We start from the raw sequence: 24,019 nt of genomic DNA, 5'->3' as shown, positions 1-24,019 counted from the left end.
TACAATTCTGGTCGGACGGACTGCCTGCCGTGTGCCGACACAGAGGTAGCCACAGCCGTGAACTACCGCACTGTACACTGGTTGATAAAGAGATAGTAGTATACTCGTAACAATTAGGATGACACTATGACGGTATAAAGAATGAAAAAAAAACCACGGTTAGGTGGTAGGTATATAATAATAAATAATACAATTCTGGTCGGACGGACTGCCTGCCGTGTGCCGACACAGAGGTAGCCACAGCCGTGAACTACCGCACTGTACACTGGTTGATAAAGAGATAGTAGTATACTCGTAACAATTAGGATGACACTATGACGGTATAAAGAATGAAAAAAAAACCACGGTTAGGTGGTAGGTATATAATAATAAATAATACAATTCTGGTCGGACGGACTGCCTGCCGTGTGCCGACACAGAGGTAGCCACAGCCGTGAACTACCGCACTGTACACTGGTTGATAAAGAGATAGTAGTATACTCGTAACAATTAGGATGACACTATGACGGTATAAAGAATGAAAAAAAAACCACGGTTAGGTGGTAGGTATATAATAATAAATAATACAATTCTGGTCGGACGGACTGCCTGCCGTGTGCCGACACAGAGGTAGCCACAGCCGTGAACTACCGCACTGTACACTGGTTGATAAAGAGATAGTAGTATACTCGTAACAATTAGGATGACACTATGACGGTATAAAGAATGAAAAAAAACCACGGTTAGGTGGTAGGTATATAATAATAAATAATACAATTCTGGTCGGACGGACTGCCTGCCGTGTGCCGACACAGAGGTAGCCACAGCCGTGAACTACCGCACTGTACACTGGTTGATAAAGAGATAGTAGTATACTCGTAACAATTAGGATGACACTATGACGGTATAAAGAATGAAAAAAAAACCACGGTTAGGTGGTAGGTATATAATAATAAATAATACAATTCTGGTCGGACGGACTGCCTGCCGTGTGCCGACACAGAGGTAGCCACAGCCGTGAACTACCGCACTGTACACTGGTTGATAAAGAGATAGTAGTATACTCGTAACAATTAGGATGACACTATGACGGTATAAAGAATGAAAAAAAAACCACGGTTAGGTGGTAGGTATATAATAATAAATAATACAATTCTGGTCGGACGGACTGCCTGCCGTGTGCCGACACAGAGGTAGCCACAGCCGTGAACTACCGCACTGTACTGTGTCTGCTGCTAATATAGACTGGTTGATATTTAAAGAGATATTAGTAGTATACAACAATACTATACTGGTGGTCAGGCACTGGTCACCACTCCTGCAGCAAAAGTGTGCACTGTTAATTAATATAATTGTACTCCTGGCTCCTGCTAACAACCTGCAGTGCTCCCCAGTCTCCCCCACAATTAATTATAAGCTTTTAATTTATACATTGATGACTGTGCAGCACACTGGGCTGAGCTGAGTGCACACAGACTGAGTCACACTGTGTGACTGACTGTGCTGTGTATCGTTTTTTTTTTCAGGCAGAGAACGGATATAGCAGAGAGAAGTGAACGGATATATTATATTAAATAAAAGTTAACTAGCAACTGCACTGGTCACTGACTGTGGTAAACTAACTCTGTCTGCGACTCTGCACAATCTCTCTCTATCTAATCTATCTATCTCTATTCTAATGGAGAGGACGCCAGACACGTCCTCTCCCTATCAATCTCAATGCACGAGTGAAAATGGCGGCGACGCGCGGCTCCTTATATAGAATCCGAGTCTCGCGAGAATCCGACAGCGTCATGATGACGTTCGGGCGCGCTCGGGTTAACCGAGCAAGGCGGGAAGATCCGAGTCGCTCGGACCCGTGGAAAAAAAAGTGAAGTTCGTGCGGGTTCGGATTCAAAGAAACCGAACCCGCTCATCTCTACCACTTAACCCAATTGATATAGAAAAATTACCAGCAGGTCCTCAGTTCGTGGCAACTGGGAGTCCCAGTAGCAAGGAAGTTCCTTTGCAGCAAAAGTGATCTTCTAATTGAAACTTGCACAATATTGTCTGTGTCCAGCCTGTGTTCCTGCAGTCAGAAACAATGGACAGCAGAGAGTTATCCGTATTATTTATTTATTATTTATTTATTAGCAGTTTCTTATATAGCGCAGCATATTCCGCTGCGCTTTACAATTAGAACAACAATTATAGAACAAAACTGGGCAAAGACAGACAGACAGACAAACAGACAGAGGTAGGAAGGCCCTGCTCGCAAGCTTACAATCTATAGAATCAGCAGTAGTCTTTCTGTAAGTGGCTATATGGGCAGCTGAAGGCCAGCAGATGGTATGGACATATGCTCTGAAAAGATTATGTGACAGTGCCACATCCTAACACCCATGCTGCTATAGATGTTTTAAACATTTATTAATATATAATTTGCATTTATATATTTAATTTTAAATGAATTCTGTAAATTGATTGCTCTTTACCCATTTTTCACTAGTCACTATTTTTTATATAGTCTTATTCCCAGCACTGTGTTACATTTTTTTGTCTATGTGTAACCGTGATCGTGAAAACCATGCCTCTGGACCAGCCTAATTTGACTTACTGTGCCCCTGCCCCGCTCCCTATGACTCATCAAGCCCACCGCACTGTGCCCACCTGGCTGCCCACTCCCGGAATAGACAGCCAGAATGCTGACAGAATGCTCATGCTATATTGGCATTGGCTGTGCTGCATGGCCAAACTCATACGTCTGTGAACAATACATATCTCACAGACATATTGGCTGTACGCAGCCGCCGATGCTATATAGATATATAGATAGTCGGCTGTATGAACGATATATTGCAGAGTGTGTTTCCAGCCTAACTTTAGAGCACCTTGTTGTTTTTGATCTAAAGGGCCCTACACACTGGACACCATTTTAGAAATGAAAGAGATCGTTCAAAAATGAATGATATATCGTCCATATCGTTCAGTGTGTAGGCACAGACGATGAATGATGCGCATCCCCGCAGTCGTTCATCGTTGGTCTATCATTGTTTATCATTGCAAGCCAATTGCAAGACGATATTAATGTTTGCAATGTCAAATTGTTCATACAAATTGTTCAGTGTGTATGCAAAAAATCGTTACTGAAAAATCGTTCATTGTTAATATCGTTCATCGTTTAAATTGACAAAATTGCCCAGTGTGTAGTGCCCTTAACACAGATCACTGGGATTTGTGCTAATGAACACTGCAACCGCACTTTCCGTGGATTGCAGTCCTTCATGGAATCTCAGCATTAGGTTGATGCAGCTGTATTTTTTTAAGAAGGAGATTTTAAGTTGACATTTTCAGTCAACATATGTACAGTAAGTGAACGGTGGACAAAGGAATTCAGTAGCAGGGATACTACTAATGGAGAATTCAGTACACTCAACAAATAAGATTCTTTCTTTTTGATGCTTTGTAACCAAAATGTGCAATAAGGATCGCTTTGTAACACGTTAAGGGATTGGAAGACTGAAGGCAGCAAATGCTGGATATCAGGACTTGCAATAATGGGAATGGAAGGGAGGTGTGATGGGGAAGCAGAAGAGGAGGGGAAGAGGAGGAGGGGGTTTCCCTTTCTGTCACCGTATGATGTCAGCCAGCTCTCCCTCCTGCATCTGGAAAAGGCTCCGTTTGACAGAAAAAACGCAGGCCATAATACATGAATCACTTAACAAACATAAATACATGCACATGAAAGAATCACCTGGGGTACTGGATTATATCAGTCAATAACACATCTGGATTTACTTTTTATGTTGCCTATAATACAGAATTGCTTTTTTGAAGCCTCATCTGCTGGACTATTTCATAGTGGGCTTATGAAGCCACAAGCACTAAAATATACAATTTTTGAGTAGTTGGGGACCCCACCGACTGTGACACATCTACTAATCAGTGAGATCCTTCATAGCACGAGGAGCACGCAAAATTGTAACACGCATCACTGGGTATTCCTGCATTTACTGTAACAGCAGGGACTACAGGGCATGGTGGGCTGCAAGACCCAGGATTAGCAGGACTTCTCAGGGACGGTTGTATCCGGGGAGCAGCAGGTGCTCATCATAGGGACCGACGTGGTGAGGTGTGGAACGGTAAGAGCCCTAGACGACTGACCATGTGTTAGTGTGTGATTATACTGTACATGTACTTGTATGTGGCAGGTGTGTATGTATATATATATATATATATATATATATATATAGATAGATAGATAGATAGATAGATAGATAGATAGATAGATATACAGTTTACATACATACATGTACACATGCACACACATGTAAATGTTTTACACACAGACACACACATGGTAACACACCACGCAAATGTGTATGTGCTGCATGTATATATTTGTTTCTAGTTCTACAGTGTTTACTAGTGTCAATACACTGCAAGCTGTGTACAGGGTGCTGTTGACTAGGATTATGCTGTAAATACAACTGTGTTATGTCTGCTTTGCTGTCTGGCCTCATTGTGTGGGTGTCTCTGCTTTTATACCACTATATTATTGAGGCTTTTATACCACTATATTTTATATATATATATATATAGTATATATCATTGTGTGCACACAATTTTTTCTTATAAATGTATGATAGGGCGCTTGTGCACACCAGTAATATGTAGCTTTGCGTGATCCAGCCTTAATCCTCACTTACTAGCTGCAGTGTCCACCAGTATCAGTAATTGTCTCCTAGTGATGGCCTCACTGTACTCTTGTCAGACTGAAGAGGAGCATCTTCAAATGTCTTCCAAATATGAGAGATCTCAATATAATGTTAGTATATCATTTTTTTTTTTTTTTATCACCTACAGTATCTTTTTAGAAGCCGCACAGCCCACTCTTTCCACACACCTGCTGTGTATTCTATTTCAGTAAAGCCCCGACATTCCTCCTCCAGGAGCCACTGCTCTGGTCCTGCTCTTCTCACCCCACTCCAAAATTGCCTCTCCTGTACTGAGCTGCTGCCTGTCACCCAGACACTAACCCTCCTGTTCCTCTCCTGGGCTGAGCTGCGGTATGTCTCCCAGATACTACCCCTCCTGCACCGAGCTACAGCCTTTCACACAGTCACTACCTCTCCTGTTCTGTACCTCATCTGTACTGTCCTGCAGCCAGTCACCCAGATACTACCTCTCCTGTACTGTACTTCTGTACTGAGCTGCCGCATGTTACCTATTCTCTACCTCTCCTTTACTTTACCTCTCCTGTACTGTGCTGCAGCCAGTCACCCAGATACTACCTCTCCTGTACTGTACTTCTGTACTGAGCTGCCGCATGTTACCTATTCTCTACCTCTCCTTTACTTTACCTCTCCTGTACTGTCCTGTAGCCAGTCACCCAGATACTACCTCTCCTGTATTGTACTTCTGTACTGAGCTGCTGCATGTTACCTATTCTCTACCTCTCCTTTACTTTACCTCTCCTGTACTGTCCTGCAGCCAGTCACCCAGATACTACCTCTCCTGTACTGTACTTCTGTACTGAGCTGCCGCATGTTACCTATTCTCTACCTCTCCTTTACTTTACCTCTCCTGTACTGTCCTGTAGCCAGTCACCCAGATACTACCTCTCCTGTATTGTACTTCTGTACTGAGCTGCCGCATGTTACCTATTCTCTACCTCTCCTTTACTTTACCTCTCCTGTACTGTCCTGTAGCCAGTCACCCAGATACTACCTCTCCTGTATTGTACTTCTGTACTGAGCTGCCGCATGTTACCTATTCTCTACCTCTCCTTTACTTTACCTCTCCTGTACTGTCCTGTAGCCAGTCACCCAGATACTACCTCTCCTGTACTGTACTTCTGTACTGAGCTGCCGCATGTTACCTATTCTCTACCTCTCCTTTACTTTACCTCTCCTGTACTGTGCTGCAGCCTGTCACCCAGATACTACCTCTCCTGTACTGTACTTCTGTACTGAGCTGCCGCATGTTACCTATTCTCTACCTCTCCTTTACTTTACCTCTCCTGTACTGTCCTGTAGCCAGTCACCCAGATACTACCTCTCCTGTATTGTACTTCTGTACTGAGCTGCCGCATGTTACCTATTCTCTACCTCTCCTTTACTTTACCTCTCCTGTACTGTCCTGTAGCCAGTCACCCAGATACTACCTCTCCTGTATTGTACTTCTGTACTGAGCTGCCGCATGTTACCTATTCTCTACCTCTCCTTTACTTTACCTCTCCTGTACTGTGCTGCAGCCAGTCACCCAGATACTACCTCTCCTGTACTGTACTTCTGTACTGAGCTGCCGCATGTTACCTATTCTCTACCTCTCCTTTACTTTACCTCTCCTGTACTGTCCTGTAGCCAGTCACCCAGATACTACCTCTCCTGTATTGTACTTCTGTACTGAGCTGCCGCATGTTACCTATTCTCTACCTCTCCTTTACTTTACCTCTCCTGTACTGTCCTGCAGCCAGTCACCCAGATACTACCTCTCCTGTACTGTACTTCTGTACTGAGCTGCCGCATGTTACCTATTCTCTACCTCTCCTTTACTTTACCTCTCCTGTACTGTGCTGCAGCCTGTCACCCAGATACTACCTCTCCTGTACTGTACTTCTGTACTGAGCTGCCGCATGTTACCTATTCTCTACCTCTCCTTTACTTTACCTCTCCTGTACTGTCCTGCAGCCAGTCACCCAGATACTACCTCTCCTGTACTGTACTTCTGTACTGAGCTGCCGCATGTTACCTATTCTCTACCTCTCCTTTACTTTACCTCTCCTGTACTGTGCTGCAGCCTGTTGCCCAGACACCTGAGCCGCGGTTTATCTTCCAGACACTAATGGGCCCTACACATATGGCAATGTGCTGCCGAGTTGCCCGATGGCAGATACGGCCGACGGGTGACCCGACGGCTAGGGGGATGTGACGGGGGGAGTGAAGAAACTTCACTCCGCCCGTCACATGGCTCCATAGTAATGCATGCTAACATGGACGAGATTGTCCATATTGGCCTGCATGTATAAGCGACCCGGCACCAACGATTAACAAGCGCAGGGCCGCGCATCGTTCGTTGGTGCCTACACACTAGATGATATGAACAATTTCTCGTTTATTAATAAACGAGAATGTTCATATTGTTCAGTGAAATCGCCTAATGTGTAGGGCCTATAACTCTCCTGTACTAAGCAACAGCTTATTACAGACATTACCTCTCCTGTTCTGTACCTTGTTTACCTCTCATGTACTGATCTGCAGCCTATCACACAGACACTACCTCTCCTGTACTTTACTTTGTCTTTACAGAACTGCAACCAATCACCCATACACTACCCATACCTGCCTGCACTCCCAGAATGGTCGGGAGGCTCCTGAAAATCATGTGGCCCTCCCGGCCCCCTGTAAAAACAGGCAAACCTATCCATTTTGTATGTCCCCCCTGCCCAGCCGCCCACTTAGTGGGATGTGATCATGGTAGCCACGTCCGTGTTCCGCCTCCTCTCCGCCCTTCGCAGCATCATAGCTCCAACCTGGCTGCTCTCTCCTGCAGAGAGCAGCCAGGAAGTCGGCAACTTTGACTACCTCTTATTGTAACTCTACTGTACTGACCTGTAGCCTATCATACAGACACTACCTCTCATGTACTGTACCTCTTCTTTACTGATCTGCATAATGGACCTGGTAATGTGGTATACAATGAACTGGATGGCCTTTTAATTGTAATTAGTGATGTGCACCGGAAATTTTTCGGGTTTTGTGTTTTGGCTTTGGGTTCGGTTCCGCGGCCGTGTTTTGGGTTCGAACGCGTTTTGGCAAAACCTCACCAAATTTTTTTTGTCGGATTCGGGTGTGTTTTGGATTCGGGTGTTTTTTTCAAAAAACCCTAAAAAACAGCTTAAATCATAGAACTTGGGGTCATTTTGATCCCATAGTATTATTAACCTCAATAACCATAATGTCCACTCATTTTCAGTCTATTCTGAACACCTCACACCTCACAATATTATTTTTAGTCCTAAAATTTGCACCGAGGTCGCTGGATGGCTAAGCTAAGCGACACAAGTGGCCGACACAAACACCTGGCCCATCTAGGAGTGGCACTGCAGTGTCAGACAGGATGGCACTTGAAAAAAATACTCCCCAAACAGCACATGACGCAAAGAAAAAAAGAGGCGCAATGAGGTAGCTGTGTGACTAAGCTAAGCGACCCTAGTGGCCGACACAAACACCTGGCCCATCTAGGAGTGGCACTGCAGTGTCACGCAGGATGGCCCTTCAAAAAAATACTCCCCAAACAGCACATGACGCAAATAAAAAAAGAGGCGCAATGAGGTAGCTGTGTGACTAAGCTAAGCGGCCCTAGTGGCCGACACAAACACCTGGCCCATCTAGGAGTGGCACTGCAGTGTCACGCAGGATGGCCCTTCAAAAAAATACTCCCCAAACAGCACATAACGCAAAGAAAAAAAGAGGTGCAATGAGGTAGCTGTGTGACTAAGGTCAGCGACCCAAGTGGCCGACACAAACACCTGGCCCATCTAGGAGTGGCACTGCAGTGTCAAACAGGATGGCCCTTCAAAAAAATACTCCCCAAACAGCACATGACGCAAAGAAAAAAAGAGGTGCAATGAGGTAGCTGTGTGACTAAGCTAAGCGACCCTAGTGGCCGACACAAACATCTGGCCCATCTAGGAGTGGCACTGCAGTGTCACGCAGGATGGCACTTCAAAAAAATACTCCCCAAACAGCACATGACCCTTCAAAATAATACTCCCCAAACAGCACATGACGCAAAGAAAAATGAAAGAAAAAAGAGGTGCAAGATGGAATTGTCCTTGGGCCCTCCCACCCACCCTTATGTTGTATAAACAGGACATGCACACTTTAACAAACCCATCATTTCAGCGACAGGGTCTGTCACACGACTGTGACTGAAATGACTGGTTGGTTTGGGCCCCCACCAAAAAATAAGCAATCAATCTCTCCTTGCACAAACTGGCTCTACAGAGGCAAGATGTCCACCTCATCATCATCGTCCGATTCATCACCCCTTTCACTGTGTACAGCCCCCTCCTCACAGATTATTAATTCGTCCCCACTGGAATCCACCATCTCAGGTCCCCGTGTACTTTCTGGAGGCAATTGCTGCTGGTGAATGTCTCCACGGAGGAATTGATTATAATTAATTTTAATGAACATCATCTTCTCCACATTTTCTGGAAGTAACCTCGTACGCCGATTGCTGACAAGGTGAGCGGCGGCACTAAACATTCTTTCGGAGTACACACTGGAGGGAGGGCAACTTAGGTAGAATAAAGCCAGTTTCTGCAAGGGCCTCCAAATTGCCTCTTTTTCCTGCCAGTATACGTACGGACTGTCTGACATGCCTACTTGGATGCGGTCACTCATATAATCCTCCACCATTCTTTCAATGGTGAGAGAATCATATGCAGTGACAGTAGACGACATGTCAGTAATCGTTGGCAGGTCCTTTAGTCCGGACCAGATATCAGCACTCGCTCCAGACTGTCCTGCATCACCGCCAGCGGGTGGGCTCGGAATTCGTAGCCTTTTCCTCGCACCCCCAGTTGCGGGAGAATGTGAAGGAGGAGCTGTTGACGGGTCACATTCCGCTTGACTTGACAATTTTCTCACCAGCAGGTCTTTGAACCCCTGCAGACTTGTGTCTGCCGGAAAGAGAGATACAACGTAGGTTTTAAATCTAGGATCGAGCACGGTGGCCAAAATGTAGTGCTCTGATTTCAACAGATTGACCACCCGTGAATCCTGGTTAAGCGAATTAAGGGCTCCATCCACAAGTCCCACATGCCTAGCGGAATCGCTCTGTTTTAGCTCCTCCTTCAATGTCTCCAGCTTCTTCTGCAAAAGCCTGATGAGGGGAATGACCTGACTCAGGCTGGCAGTGTCTGAACTGACTTCACGTGTGGCAAGTTCAAAAGGTTGCAGAACCTTGCACAACGTTGAAATCATTCTCCACTGCGCTTGAGACAGGTGCATTCCACCTCCTTTGCCTATATCGTGGGCAGATGTATAGGCTTGAATGGCCTTTTGCTGCTCCTCCATCCTCTGAAGCATATAGAGGGTTGAATTCCACCTCGTTACCACCTCTTGCTTCAGATGATGGCAGGGCAGGTTCAGGCGTTTTTGGTGGTGCTCCAGTCTTCTGAACGCGGTGCCTGTACGCCGAAAGTGGCCCGCAATTCTTCTGGCCACCGACAGCATCTCTTGCACGCCCCTGTCGTTTTTTAAATAATTCTGCACCACCAAATTCAAGGTATGTGCAAAACATGGGACGTGCTGGAATTTGCCCAGATGTTATGCACGCACAATATTGCTGGCGTTGTCCGATGCCACAAATCCCCCGGAGAATCCAATTGGGGTAAGCCATTCTGCAATGATCTTCCTCAGTTGCCGTAAGAGGTTTTCAGCGTATTCAGGAAAGCGGTGATACAAAGCGTAGCCTGCCTAGGAACGAGTTGGCGTTTGCGAGATGCTGCTACTGGTGCCGCCGCTGCTGTTCTTGCAGCGGGAGGTAATACATCTACCCAGTGGGCTGTCACAGTCATGTAGTCCTGAGTCTGCCCTGCTCCACTTGTCCACATGTCCGTGGTTAAGTGGACATTGGGTACAACTGCATTTTTTAGGACACTGGTGACTCTTTTTCTGAGGTCTGTGTACATTTTCGGTATCGCCTGCCTAGAGAAATGGAACTTAGATGGTATTTGGTACCGGGGACACAGTACCTCAATCAAGTCTATAGTTGGCTCTGAAGTAACGATGGATACCGGAACCACGTTTCTCACCGCCCAGGCTGCCAAGGCCTCAGTCATCCGCTTTGCAGCAGGATGACTGCTGTGATATTTCATCTTCCTCGCAAAGGACTGTTGGACAGTCAATTGCTTACTGGAAGTAGTACAAGTGGTCTTCCGACTTCCCCTCTGGGATGACAATCGACTCCCAGCAGCAACAACAGTAGCGCCAGCAGCAGTAGGCGTTACACTCAAGGATGCATCGGAGGAATCCCAGGCAGGAGAGGACTCGTCACACTTGCCAGTGACATGGCCTGCAGGACTATTGGCATTCCTGGGTAAGGAGGAAATTGACACTGAGGGAGTTGGTGGTGTGGTTTGCGGGAGCTTGGTTACAAGAGGAAGGGATTTACTGGTCAGTGGACTGCTTCCGCTGTCGCCCAAAGTTTTTGAACTTGTCACTGACTTATGATGAATGCGCTGCAGGTGACGTATAAGGGAGGATGTTCCGAGGTGGTTAACGTCCTTACCCCTACTTATTACAGCTTGACAAAGGCAACACACGGCTTGACACCTGTTGTCCGCATTTGTGTTGAAATAATTCCACACCGAAGAGCTGATTTTTTTTGTATTTTGACCAGGCATGTCAATGGCCATATTCGTCCCACGGACAACAGGTGTCTCCCCGGGTGCCTGACTTAAACAAACCACCTCACCATCAGAATCCTCCTTGTCAATTTCCTCCCCAGCGCCAGCAACACCCATATCCTCATCCTGGTGTACTTCAACACTGACATCTTCAATTTGACTATCAGGAACTGGACTGCGGGTGCTCCTTCCAGCACTTGCAGGGGGCGTGCAAATGGTGGAAGGCGCAAGCTCTTCCCGTCCAGTGTTGGGAAGGTCAGGCATCGCAACCGACACAATTGGACTCTATTTGGGGATTTGTGATTTCGAAGAACACACAGTTCTTTGCTGTGCTTTTGCCAGCTTAAGTCTTTTCATTTTTCTAGCGAGAGGCTGAGTGCTTCCATCCTCATGTGAAGCTGAACCACTAGCCATGAACATAGGCCAGGGCCTCAGCCGTTCCTTGCCACTCCATGTCGTAAATGGCATATTGGCAAGTTTACGCTTCTCCTCAGACGCTTTTAATTTTGATTTTTGGGTCATTTTTTTACAAATTTTTTGTGTTTTGGATTTTACATGCTCTGTACTATGACATTGGGCATCGGCCTTGGCAGACGACGTTGATGGCATTTCATCGTCTCGGCCATGACTAGTGGCAGCAGCTTCAGCACGAGGTGGAAGTGGATCTTGATCTTTCCCTATTTTTTTAACCTCCACATTTTTGTTCTCCATATTTTAATGCGCACAACTAAAAGCCACCACAGGTATACAATGTAGATGGATGGATAGTATAGTATTATATTACTTATGGACGACGAGTGACGACACAGAGGTAGGTACAGCCGTGGCCTACCGTACTGCTATATATATATAATATACTGTATAATAATAACGGACCTGGTGGACACTGTCAGCAGACTGCTAAACTAGTATGAAGAAAAAAAAAGCCACCACAGGTATACAATGTAGATGGATGGATAGTATAGTATTATATTACTTATGGAGGACGAGTGACGACACAGAGGTAGGTACAGCCGTGGCCTACCGTACTGCTATATATATATATAATATACTGTATAATAATAACGGACCTGGTGGACACTGTCAGCAGACTGCTAAACTAGTATGAAGAAAAAAAAAGCCACCACAGGTATACAATGTAGATGGATGGATAGTATAGTATTATATTACTTATGGAGGACGACTGACGACACAGAGGTAGGTACAGCCGTGGCCTACCGTACTTCTATATATATATAATATACTGTATAATAATAACGAACCTGGTGGACACTGTCAACAGACTGCTAAACTAGTATGAAGAAAAAAAATTCCACCACAGGTATACAATGTAGATGGATGGATAGTATAGTATTATATTACTTATGGAGGACGAGTGACGACACAGAGGCAGGTACAGCCGTGGCCTACCGTACTGCTATATATATATATATATATATATATAATATACTGTATAATAATAACGGACCTGGTGGACACTGTCAGCAGACTGCTAAACTAGTATGAAGAAAAAAAAAGCCACCACAGGTATACAATGTAGATGGATGGATAGTATAGTATTATATTACTTATGGACGACGACTGACGACACAGAGGTAGGTACAGCCGTGGCCTACCGTACTGCTATATATATATATATATATATATATATATATAATATACTGTATAATAATAACGGACCTGGTGGACACTGTCAGCAGACTGCTAAACTAGTATGAAGAAAAAAAAAGCCACCACAGGTATACAATGTAGATGGATGGATAGTATAGTATTATATTACTTATGGACGACGACTGACGACACAGAGGTAGGTACAGCCGTGGCCTACCGTACTGCTATATATATATAATATACTGTATAATAATAATGGACCTGGTGGACACTGTCAGCAGACTGCTAAACTAGTATGAAGAAAAAAAAAGCCACCACAGGAGTGTTTTTCAGGCAGACAAACGTATACTGGACTGGTGGTCACTGTCAGCAAAACTGTGCACTGTACTCCTGCTATAACTGCTCCCCAGTCCCCACAATTAGGCAGTGTGAGCAGTGCACTCAGCACAGATATATCATGCAGCAGTGCAGCACACTGAGCACAGATATGGTGGAGCGTTTTTTTTCAGGCAGAGAAACAACGGATTAAACTCACTGGTGGTATTATAATCAAAACCCTGCACTGTACTCCCTAACAGCTGCTCCCCGTCCCCAATCCTCCCCACAATTATAACTAATTCACTCTTTTCTACTATAACGGAGAGGACGCCAGCCACGTCCTCTCCCTATCAATCTCAATGCACGTGTGAAAATGGCGGCGACGCGCGGCTGCTTATATAGAATCCGAGTCTCGCGAGAATCCGACAGCGGGATGATGACGTTCGGGCGCGCTCGGTTTACCCGAGCCACACGGGAGAATCCGAGCACGGCTCGGACCCGTGTAAAAAGGCTGAAGTTCGGGGGGGTTCGGTTTCCGAGAAACCGAACCCGCTCATCACTAATTGTAATATATGAACTTGGGCACTGTAATGTGGCACAATATGACGTGAATGGACTGTAATGTGGCATAATAAGAACTGGGGATACTTTATGTAATAATGTGAATTGGGTGTACTGTGCGCATAAAGTGATATCCCTACAATGTAAGGGGTCTATTCATGAAGCCATGAAAAGTGTGGTGAAGTGAGACAGTGGAGAAGTTGTCCATGGCAACCAATCAGCATTGAAATAACATTTATAATTTGCATACTATACAGTTGTACGGAGCCAAGGTTGCCATGGGCAATTTCTCCACAGGTTCACTTCTCCTCTCTTTTCACTGCTTCGTGAATAGACCCCTATTATAATGTGAACTAGGGCTCTAATATTATGGTTCATAAAATAACCTAGGGCACTACTATGGGGAATAACATTAACTAAGGCACTACTATAGTTAAGAAAATAAACTAGGGCATAAAATTAACAACTGCTGTACAGTAAAGAGTTGGCTCTTTAGAAGCATTGGGACAAGTGCCCCTTCAAAATGTTGCTATGGGGCCCACAAAGTTGTGGCTACTCTCCCGATTCTTCCTGTCACACAATGTCACTTGAGTAACAGGAGTAAAGAATAGATGGGAGCAGTGGGTGGCAGGTAGCTGTAGGTGGGGAAATACAGATTGTCTGGTGTTTGAGGGACAACACAGATAGAACAAGTAGACCAGCACTGTCTGTAGCCGGAGATGTGACTTGTACAAGTAATCAGGGACAATACTTCTGATCAGAGTGCAGCCCACATTAATCTGAGACCAACAGATTACAGTAGACAATCCAAACACTTGATGCTGACAAAGAGACTGCACAGAGACAACTTTTCCCACTGGAACATTTGAATATTAACATCTCCCTGCCTTCACTAGCAGGTTGTGAGGTGAACCTGTGCTGTGCTAACTTGTGCATATAGGAACAGACACATGCAGCTCAGTGTCCCACTGTACGGCGCCCTGCACCCATATCCATCCAGCGAGCAGAACAGAGATCCAGCAGTGCCTATGATCAGGAAACGCTCAATGTGAGTGAAACACCGTGTTATCCAGAGACCTTTATAGAGGCTACCTAGTCATCTGAACAACATCCTCTTCCTATACAGCCTTCCAGCAGGTTGAGAAATGTTTATTTGCAAGTAAACCACAACATATATTTTTATGTATATCCTCAAACGCTAGCGCTATTCTCTCTCATTATTTACACTATATAAGAAGCTTCACACAAGCCTTCAGTAGCAGCTATTAGTTGCACCTATTCAGCCTTTTTTGGCATTTACTAATAATACAGTGCCTGAAGCACTCTTCCTTTATTCCTCACTAGCAGGGAGATCAGAGCCGACAACGCCGATGATCAGGAAGCGGAACATTTGCATATAGCCAAGGACTGATTGGGATTGGAAACCAGACCAAGAATTGTTTGAAGGAGCAAAGTGATGGAGTTAATAATATAGTCAGGGTGTTGAGAGAAAAAGCTGGGTGATGGAGTAGAGGAAGGGGTGGCGTGTGAGAGAAGGAGCAGGGTGATGGAGGAAAGGATGGGCCCAGAGTGTGAGGGTAGAGGATATAGCTGGGGTGTGAGAAACAGAAGAGGATATAGCTGGGGTGTGATGGAGATTGAGAAGAGGATATAGCTGGGATGTGAAAAACAGAGCAGGATAATGGAGGAGAGGATTGGGCAGAGTGTGAGGGAAAGGTAAGGTTGATGGGGAGAGGAGGGAATGGAGTGTAAGGGAAGGAGCAGGGTATAGGAGCAGAAAAAGTGTCCGGATTGTGAGGGAAGTAGCAGGGTGATGGAGGAGAGGTTGGGGCTGGAATATGAGGGATGGAGCAGGGTAATGGAGTAGAACATGTGGCTGGAGTGTCAGGGATGAACAGAGTGGTGGAGGAGAGGATGTAGCTGGGGTGTGAGGCAAGGATCAGGGTGACAGAGGAAGGGATTGGGCTGGAATATGAGGGAAGGAGCAAGATAATGTGGAAGAGGATTTGTCTGAGGTGTGAGGGAAGGCGCAGGATGATGGACCTAACTGTGTGGAGTTTGTATATTCTCTTTGTACTTGCGTGGGTTTCCTCCTACAATCCAAAAATATACTGGTAGGTTAATTGGCTCCCAGCGAGACACACTCGTGTCCTGCCATCGGGATGGTTAGGTTTAGACATTAGAAGGGGGGGTTAGGTTGTAGGGACAGGAAGGTTAGGGTTAGGTACCGGGGAGGGAGGGGTAGGTTTAAGCACTTAGAAGGGGAGGTTAGGGTTAGGTTTAGGCAGCGAGGAAGGAGGGGTTAGTGTTAGGCACCCCAGGGATGGTTAGGTTTAGGCACTCCTGGGGAGTGTTAGGGTTAGGCACTCACAAGTGAAGGTTAGGGTAGGGAACAGGGTAAGTTTAGGGTGTTAGCTGTGGGGCTGTTGGGATTTTAATGGCTGTGTGTACACAAGGGTGCTGAGCATTGAGCAGGTACCATTGTGCTGACTTACTGGAATTTCCCCCCGTACTCAGTTACTCGTAACTGGAAACTATAGCTCATTACCCAGCTTATTACCCTGCTAAGTGTTAAGAGCTGATTCATTTATAGCTATTTAGCTATTCAGTACTGCCACCTGATGCTTATTCCAGTGTCATCTGCTGATGTAGCTATGCTTATTTACCCTGTATTGTCCTAAATGGGCCTAATTCAAGGTTGATTGCAAAACAACATTTTCCTCTAATGGGCAAAACCATGTGCACTGCAGGTGGGGCAGATATAACATGTGCAGTAAGAGTTAGATTTGGGTTGGTTATATTGTTTCTGTGCAAGGTAAATACTGGCTGCTTTATTTTTACACTGCAATTTTGAACACACCCCTCCCAAATCTAACTTTCTCTGCACATGTTATATCTGCCCCACCTGCAGTGCACATGGGTGGTCATTCCGAGTTGTTCGCTCGCAAGCTGCTTTTAGCAGCTTTGCACGCGCTAAGCCGCCGCCTACTGGGAGTGAATCTTAGCATAGTAAAATTGCGAACAAAAGATTAGCAGAATTGCGAATAGACACTTCTTAGCAGTTTCTGAGTAGCTCCAACCTTACTCGGCAACTGCGATCAGTTCAGTCAGTTTCGTTCCTGGTTTGACGTCACAAACACTCCCAGCGTTCGCCCAGACACTCCCCCGTTTCTTCAGACACTCCCGCGTTTTTCCCAGAAACGTTTTTTCACACACACCCATAAAACGTCCTGTTTCCGCCCAGAAACACCCACTTCCTGTCAATCACATTACGATCACCAGAACGAAGAAAAAACCTTGTAATGCCTTGAGTAAAATACCTAACTGCATAGCAAATCTACTTGGCGCAGTCACACTGCGGACATTAGCGACTAATCGCTCCGTTGCTAAAAAAAAATAACGAGCAGTCAACTCGGAATGACCACCCTGGTTTTGCCCATTAGAGGGAAATGTTGTTTTGCAATCAACCTAAAATTAGGCCCTATATACAGAGACTTCTAGATTTTTATACAGTGACTGAACATAGGGGGTTATTCAGACCTGATTGCTGGGCTGCTAACTGTCCTGCGTTCAGATAGGCACTGACCAAGGGAGAGTGTAAATTCGCCGTGCAAGTGTGCTATCACATGTGTCATCTGAGGTGCAAAAACCCAGTGTATGCAGTGTGTGCGCAGCCCAGGGCTTACACTTCCAGTGCGATGAGAACAGGCTGATCAGGGACGGAGATAACATCAGACACCCTCCCTGAAAACACTTGAGCACTCCTGCGTTTTCCCTGACACTTCCTGAAACCGGTCAGTTACCACCCACAGATGGCCTCTTCCTGTCAATCACCTTGCGAACGCCCGTGCTATCAGAATTTTTGCACCATCCTGTCGCTGACCGGCGATGCCTGTTGTTGTTGGCCGAAGCACGTGCGCATTGCGGTGCATAAGCCTGCGCAGTCTATTGCTGATCGCCCGCTGTGCGAAAATGCACAGCAGCGATCAGGTCTGAATCACCCCCATAGTTACCATATATACAGTATCAGGAGTTATTTTGATCAAACATTCATCCTGAGTATATTAAGATTTAAGAGTCAAACTCAATTTTCATTGAGTATATTGCTGTATATTAATCTCCATAATTTATGATGTTTGTATTATATTGATGGATGGTCCTTTTGTATTACTATGTTGACTATATATTCTAATAAAATGCTTTTTGTTTTTATAGATACATATAATTTTAAGAGCTCTGAGAGTTAAAAAAAAAAATTGTGATGTGAGAGAAAATAGGATTTTAATTACCTACCGGTAAATCTTGTTCTCGTACTCCATAGAGGATACTGGGTCCACATTAGTACCATGGGGTATAGAAGGGTCCACTAGGAGCCATGGGCACTTTAAGAAATTGTTAGTGTGGGCTGGCTACTCCCTCTATGCATCTCCTACCAGACTCATTCTAGAAACCGTGCCAGAGGAGACGGACATACTTTGAGAGAAGGATTTAAAAGAACAGTGGTGAGATTCAAACCAGCACACACAAACAAGAGGAAAGCCATGCTAACCAAACTGGAACAGGAACATCAACAGCTGAACAAACAACAATATTTAACCAAGTAACAGTGCAGGAAAACACGAAGCACTGGGTGGGCGCCCAGTATCCTCTACGGACTACGAGAAAAAGATTTACTGGTAGGTAACTAAAATCCTATTTTCTCTTACGTCCTAGAGGATACTGGGTCCACATTAGTACCATGGGGATGTACCAAAGCTCCCAAACCGGGTGGGAGAGTGCTGAGGTTCCTGCAGAACTGATTGACCAAACTGAAGGTCCTCAGAGGCCAAAGTATCGAACTTAAAGTACTTAGCAAACATGTTCGAACCTGACCAAGTAGCTGCTCGGCAGAGCTGTAAAGCCAAGACACCCCGGGCAGCTGCCAAGGAAGAACCCACTGTCCTAGTAGAGTGGGCCTGAACAGATTTTGGACACTGCAAACCTGCCGTGGAATAAGCATGCTGGATAGTAAGCCTGATCCAGCTTGCAATAGTCTGCTTTGAAACAGGAGACCCAATTTTATTGGGATCATAGAGAACAAACAGCGAGTCAGATTTTCTGTGACGAGCTGTCTGCTGCACATAGATCTTCATAGCCCTCACAACATCCAAGGACTTTGAAGTAGCAGAGGTGTCTGTAACTACTGGAGCCACAATAGGTTGGTTGATATGAAATGCAGACACCACCTTTGGAAGAAATTGCTGTCGAGCTCTGAGTTTAGCCCTATCTTCATGAAAAATCAAATAGGGGCTTTTGTGAGACAACGCCCCCAGCTCCGACACATGCCTTGCCAAAGCTAAGGCCAACAGCATGGCGGCCTTCAATGTAAGAAACTTGACATCAACGTCCTGTAAGGGATCAAACCATTCCGATTGCAGGAACTGCAACACCACGTTGTGATCCCAAGGTGCCATAAGAGGCACAAAGGGTGGTTGGATGTGCAGAACCCCCTTCAAAAATGTCTGAACCTCAGGGAGAGAAGCCATTTGGTTCTGGAAGAAAATGGATAAGGCCTAAATCTGGACTTAAATGGAGCCCAAACGTAGGCCCACATCCACACCTGACTGCAGAAAAAGGAGAAAATGTCCCAGTTGAAATTCCACCGCAGGAAATTTCCTGTTCTCCCACCAAGAGACGTATTTTTCCCAAAAAACGGTGGTAATGTTTAGACGTTACCCCCTTTCTGGCTTGGATCAGGGTTGGAATAACCCTATCCGGGATCCCTTTCTGGGCTCAACCTCTATGCCATCAAACGTAACCGTGGTAAGTCTTGATGGACTAAAGGCCCTTGTTGGAGAAGGTCCTCACGAAGAGGTAGAGGACACGGGTCCTCTAAGAGCATCTCCAGTAGATCCGCAAACCAGGCCCTTCTTGACCAGTCCAGAGCAATGAGAATTGCTTGAACCTTTTCCCTTTTTATTCTTGTGAGAATCTTTGAGATCAGTGGGAGCATTGGAAACATGTACACCATCTGGTAGACCCATGGAGTCACCAGAGCGTCCACCGCTACTGCTTGTAGGTCCCTCGACCTGGAACAATACCGCTTGAGCTTCTTGTTGAGACGAGATGCCATCATGTTGCTTTGTGGAATTTCCCACCGACGTGTCACGCACCCGAACACCTCCGGGTGAAGGCCCCGTTCTCCTGGCTGGAGGTCGTGCCTGCTGAGGAAGTCTGCTTCCCAGTTGTCTACTCCTGGAATGAAGAGCGCGGACAATGCCACATCGTGTCTTTCTGCCCAGAGGAGAATCCTTGTTACCTCTGACTTTGCTGCTCTGCTCTTCGTTCCGCCCTGTCGGTTTATGTATGTTACCGCCATCACATTGTCCGACTGAACCTAAATGGCTTGATCTTGAAGAAGATGCGATGCCTGTAGAAGGGCGTTGTATATGGCCCTTAGTTCCAGAATGTTGATCGGAAGAATGGCTTCCTGACTTGACCATTTTCACTGGAACTGTTCCCCCTGGGTGACTGCTCCCCAACCTCTGAGGCTTGCGTCTGTGGTTAACAGAATCGAATTTTGAATCCCGAACTTGCGGGCCTCGGTCAGGTGAGAAGTCTGAAGCCACCACAAGGAGAAATCCTGGCTTTTGGCGACAGACGGATCTTATGGTGCATGTGAAGATGCGATCCAGACCATTTGTCCATCAGATCCAGCTGGAAGGTCCTTGCGTGAAACCTTCTGTACTGCAGCGCCTCGTAAGCAGCTACCACCTTTCCCAGAAGCATAGATGCATGGATATCCGGGTTTGTCTTAGAACATCCCGCACCACCTACTGGATCACCAATGCCTTTTCCCATGGAAGAAATGGAAGCCTCCGTGTTGGTTCCAGATGAGATTTTGGTAGGTTCAGAATCCACCCGTGATCCTTGAGTAGTTGGGTTGAGAGGGCAATGTTGACCAACAACCTCTCCCTGGATGGTGCTTTTATCAGCAGATCATCTAGGTACTGTATTATGTTCACTCCCTGTTTGCAGAGGAGAAACATTATCTCTGCCATTACCTTGGTGAACACTCTCGGTGCCGTAGAGAGGCCAAAAGGCAGGGCCTGAAACTGGTAGTGACAGTCCTGTAAGGCAAACCTTAGATAAGCCTGATGAGGCTGCCAAATCGGAATATGAAGGTACGCATCCTTGATATCCAGATACACCAAGAATTCCCCTTCCTCCAGACCTGGGATCACTGCTCTCAGAGACTCCATTTTGAACTTGAACACATGTAAATACGGGTTCAACGACTTGAGATTTAAAATGGGCCTTAACAAACCGTCCGGTTTCGGAACTACAAACAGGTTGGAATAATAACCCTGGTTCTGCAGCTGAAGTGGAACTGGAATCATGACCTGAGTCTGTACCAGTTTTTGAATTGCTTCCTGTAAAGTTACACTTGATTCCTGAGAAGCTGGTAAGCCTGATTTGACGAATCTGTGAGGTGGAAGTTCCTGAAACTCCAGTCTGTAGACTTGGGCAATAAGATTTTTGACCCAGGGATCCTGGCATGACATTGCCCAAATGTGACTGAAGAATATCAAACGGGCTCCCACCTGCCTGTCCTCCAGGCAGTGTGGTCCACCGTTATGCTGAAGGCTTAGAGGAAGCAGAACTAGGGTTCTGTTCCCGTGAACCTGCAGTTGCTGGTTTTCTGGGTTTACCTCTATTGCCCTTGAAGGCCGTAGAAGAACCTTTGGTTTTGTTTTTAAACTTCGCTGTCCGAAAAGACTGCAGAGTTGGAGCAGTGTAGGATTTTCTAGCCGGTGGAGCTGCGGAAGGAAGGTATGTAGACTTACCCGCCGCAGCCTTGGATATCCACGTATCCAGTTAATCTCCAAAAAGGGCTTCTCCTGTGAAAGGTAGGCTTTTCACGCCTTTCCTGGAATCCGCGTCCGCAGTCCACTGATGTAGCCACAAGCCCCTGCGTGCTGACACTGCCATGGCAGTGGTGCATGCATTGAGTAAACCAATTTCCTTTATGGCCTCCACCATGAGGTTAGCCGACTTCTATATATGTTGTAGCAGTAAAATGATCTCCCCCTGGGCAAGGAATCTAACTCGTCAATTAGATTACCTGACCATTTTGCTATAGCCATAGAGATTCATGCACAAGCAGTAGTGGGTCTCTGGGCAACCCCCGCAGCTGTGTAAAGAGATTTGAGAGTGGTCTCAATCTTGCGGTCTGCAGCATCCTTCAAGGAAGCTTCCCTAGGAACAGGTAAATCTATCTTACGATACAGCCGAGAAACCAATGTGTCAACTATCGATAGGTTTACCCATTTTTTCCTATTGTCCTGAGGAAACGGGAAGGATGTGATTGAGCGTTTTGGGACCTGAAACTTTTTGTCAGGATTTACCCAAGTTGCTTCAAATAGGGAATTTAGGGGCAGATGTATTAACCTGGAGAAGGCATAAGGAAGTGATAAACCAGTGATATGTGCAAGGTGATAAAGGCACCAGCCAATCAGATCCTAGCTGTTAATTTACATATTGGATCTGATTGGCTGGCGCCTTTATCACCTTGCACATATCACTGGTTTATCACTTCCTTATGCCTTCTCCAGGTTAATACTAGAGATGAGCGCCTGAAATTTTTCGGGTTTTGTGTTTTGGTTTTGGGTTCGGTTCCGCGGCCGTGTTTTGGGTTCGAACGCGTTTTGGCAAAACCTCACCGAATTATTTTTGTCGGATTCGGGTGTGTTTTGGATTCGGGTGTTTTTTTCCAAAAACACTAAAAAACAGCTTAAATCATAGAATTTGGGGGTCATTTTGATCCCAAAGTATTATTAACCTCAAAAACCATAATTTACACTCATTTTCAGTCTATTCTGAATACCTCACACCTCACAATATTATTTTTAGTCCTAAAATTTGCACCGAGGTCGCTGTGTGAGTAAGATAAGCGACCCTAGTGGCCGACACAAACACCGGGCCCATCTAGGAGTGGCACTGCAGTGTCACGCAGGATGTCCCTTCCAAAAAACCCTCCCCAAACAGCACATGACGCAAAGAAAAAAAGAGGCGCAATGAGGTAGCTGTGTGAGTAAGATTAGCGACCCTAGTGGCCGACACAAACACCGGGCCCATCTAGGAGTGGCACTGCAGTGTCACGCAGGATGGCCCTTCCAAAAAACCCTCCCCAAACAGCACATGACGCAAAGAAAAAAAGAGGCGCAATGAGGTAGCTGACTGTGTGAGTAAGATTAGCGACCCTAGTGGCCGACACAAACACCGGGCACATCTAGGAGTGGCACTGCAGTGTCACGCAGGATGTCCCTTCCAAAAAACCCTCCCCAAACAGCACATGACGCAAAGAAAAAAAGAGGCGCAATGAGGTAGCTGTGTGAGTAAGATTAGCGACCCTAGTGGCCGACACAAACACCGGGCCCATCTAGGAGTGGCACTGCAGTGTCACGCAGGATGTCCCTTCCAAAAAACCCTCCCCAATCAGCACATGATGCAAAGAAAAAGAAAAGAAAAAAGAGGTGCAAGATGGAATTATCCTTGGGCCCTCCCACCCACCCTTATGTTGTATAAACAAAACAGGACATGCACACTTTAACCAACCCATCATTTCAGTGACAGGGTCTGCCACACGACTGTGACTGATATGACGGGTTGGTTTGGACCCCCCCCAAAAAAGAAGCAATTAATCTCTCCTTGCACAAACTGGCTCTACAGAGGCAAGATGTCCACCTCATCTTCACCCTCCGATATATCACCGTGTACATCCCCCTCCTCACAGATTATCAATTCGTCCCCACTGGAATCCACCATCTCAGCTCCCTGTGTACTTTGTGGAGGCAATTGCTGCTGGTCAATGTCTCCGCGGAGGAATTGATTATAATTCATTTTAATGAACATCATCTTCTCCACATTTTCTGGATGTAACCTCGTACGCCGATTGCTGACAAGGTGAGCGGCGGCACTAAACACTCTTTCGGAGTACACACTTGTGGGAGGGCAACTTAGGTAGAATAAAGCCAGTTTGTGCAAGGGCCTCCAAATTGCCTCTTTTTCCTGCCAGTATAAGTACGGACTGTGTGACGTGCCTACTTGGATGCGGTCACTCATATAATCCTCCACCATTCTATCAATGTTGAGAGAATCATATGCAGT

The 24,019-nt window shown here is 45.8% G+C and overlaps 1 protein-coding gene across 1 annotated transcript in view; it reads left to right on the top strand.

Annotated features, from left to right (window-relative positions):
* Positions 1–3,580: 3,580 nt before the first annotated feature.
* The window catches only part of LOC134948776 (gamma-aminobutyric acid receptor subunit alpha-3-like), a 995,050-nt gene continuing 974,611 nt past the window's right edge, over positions 3,581–24,019 (top strand). Inside the window, exon 1 of the mRNA XM_063936997.1 lies at positions 3,581–4,100. The gene's annotated coding sequence lies outside the window, so the exon portion shown is untranslated. The remainder of the gene's footprint in view (positions 4,101–24,019) is intronic.

Source organism: Pseudophryne corroboree, chromosome 8 (genome assembly GCF_028390025.1).
Source record: "Pseudophryne corroboree isolate aPseCor3 chromosome 8, aPseCor3.hap2, whole genome shotgun sequence".
Lineage (NCBI taxonomy): Eukaryota > Metazoa > Chordata > Amphibia > Anura > Myobatrachidae > Pseudophryne > Pseudophryne corroboree.
This window is presented reverse-complemented; position numbering and strand designations above follow the sequence as displayed.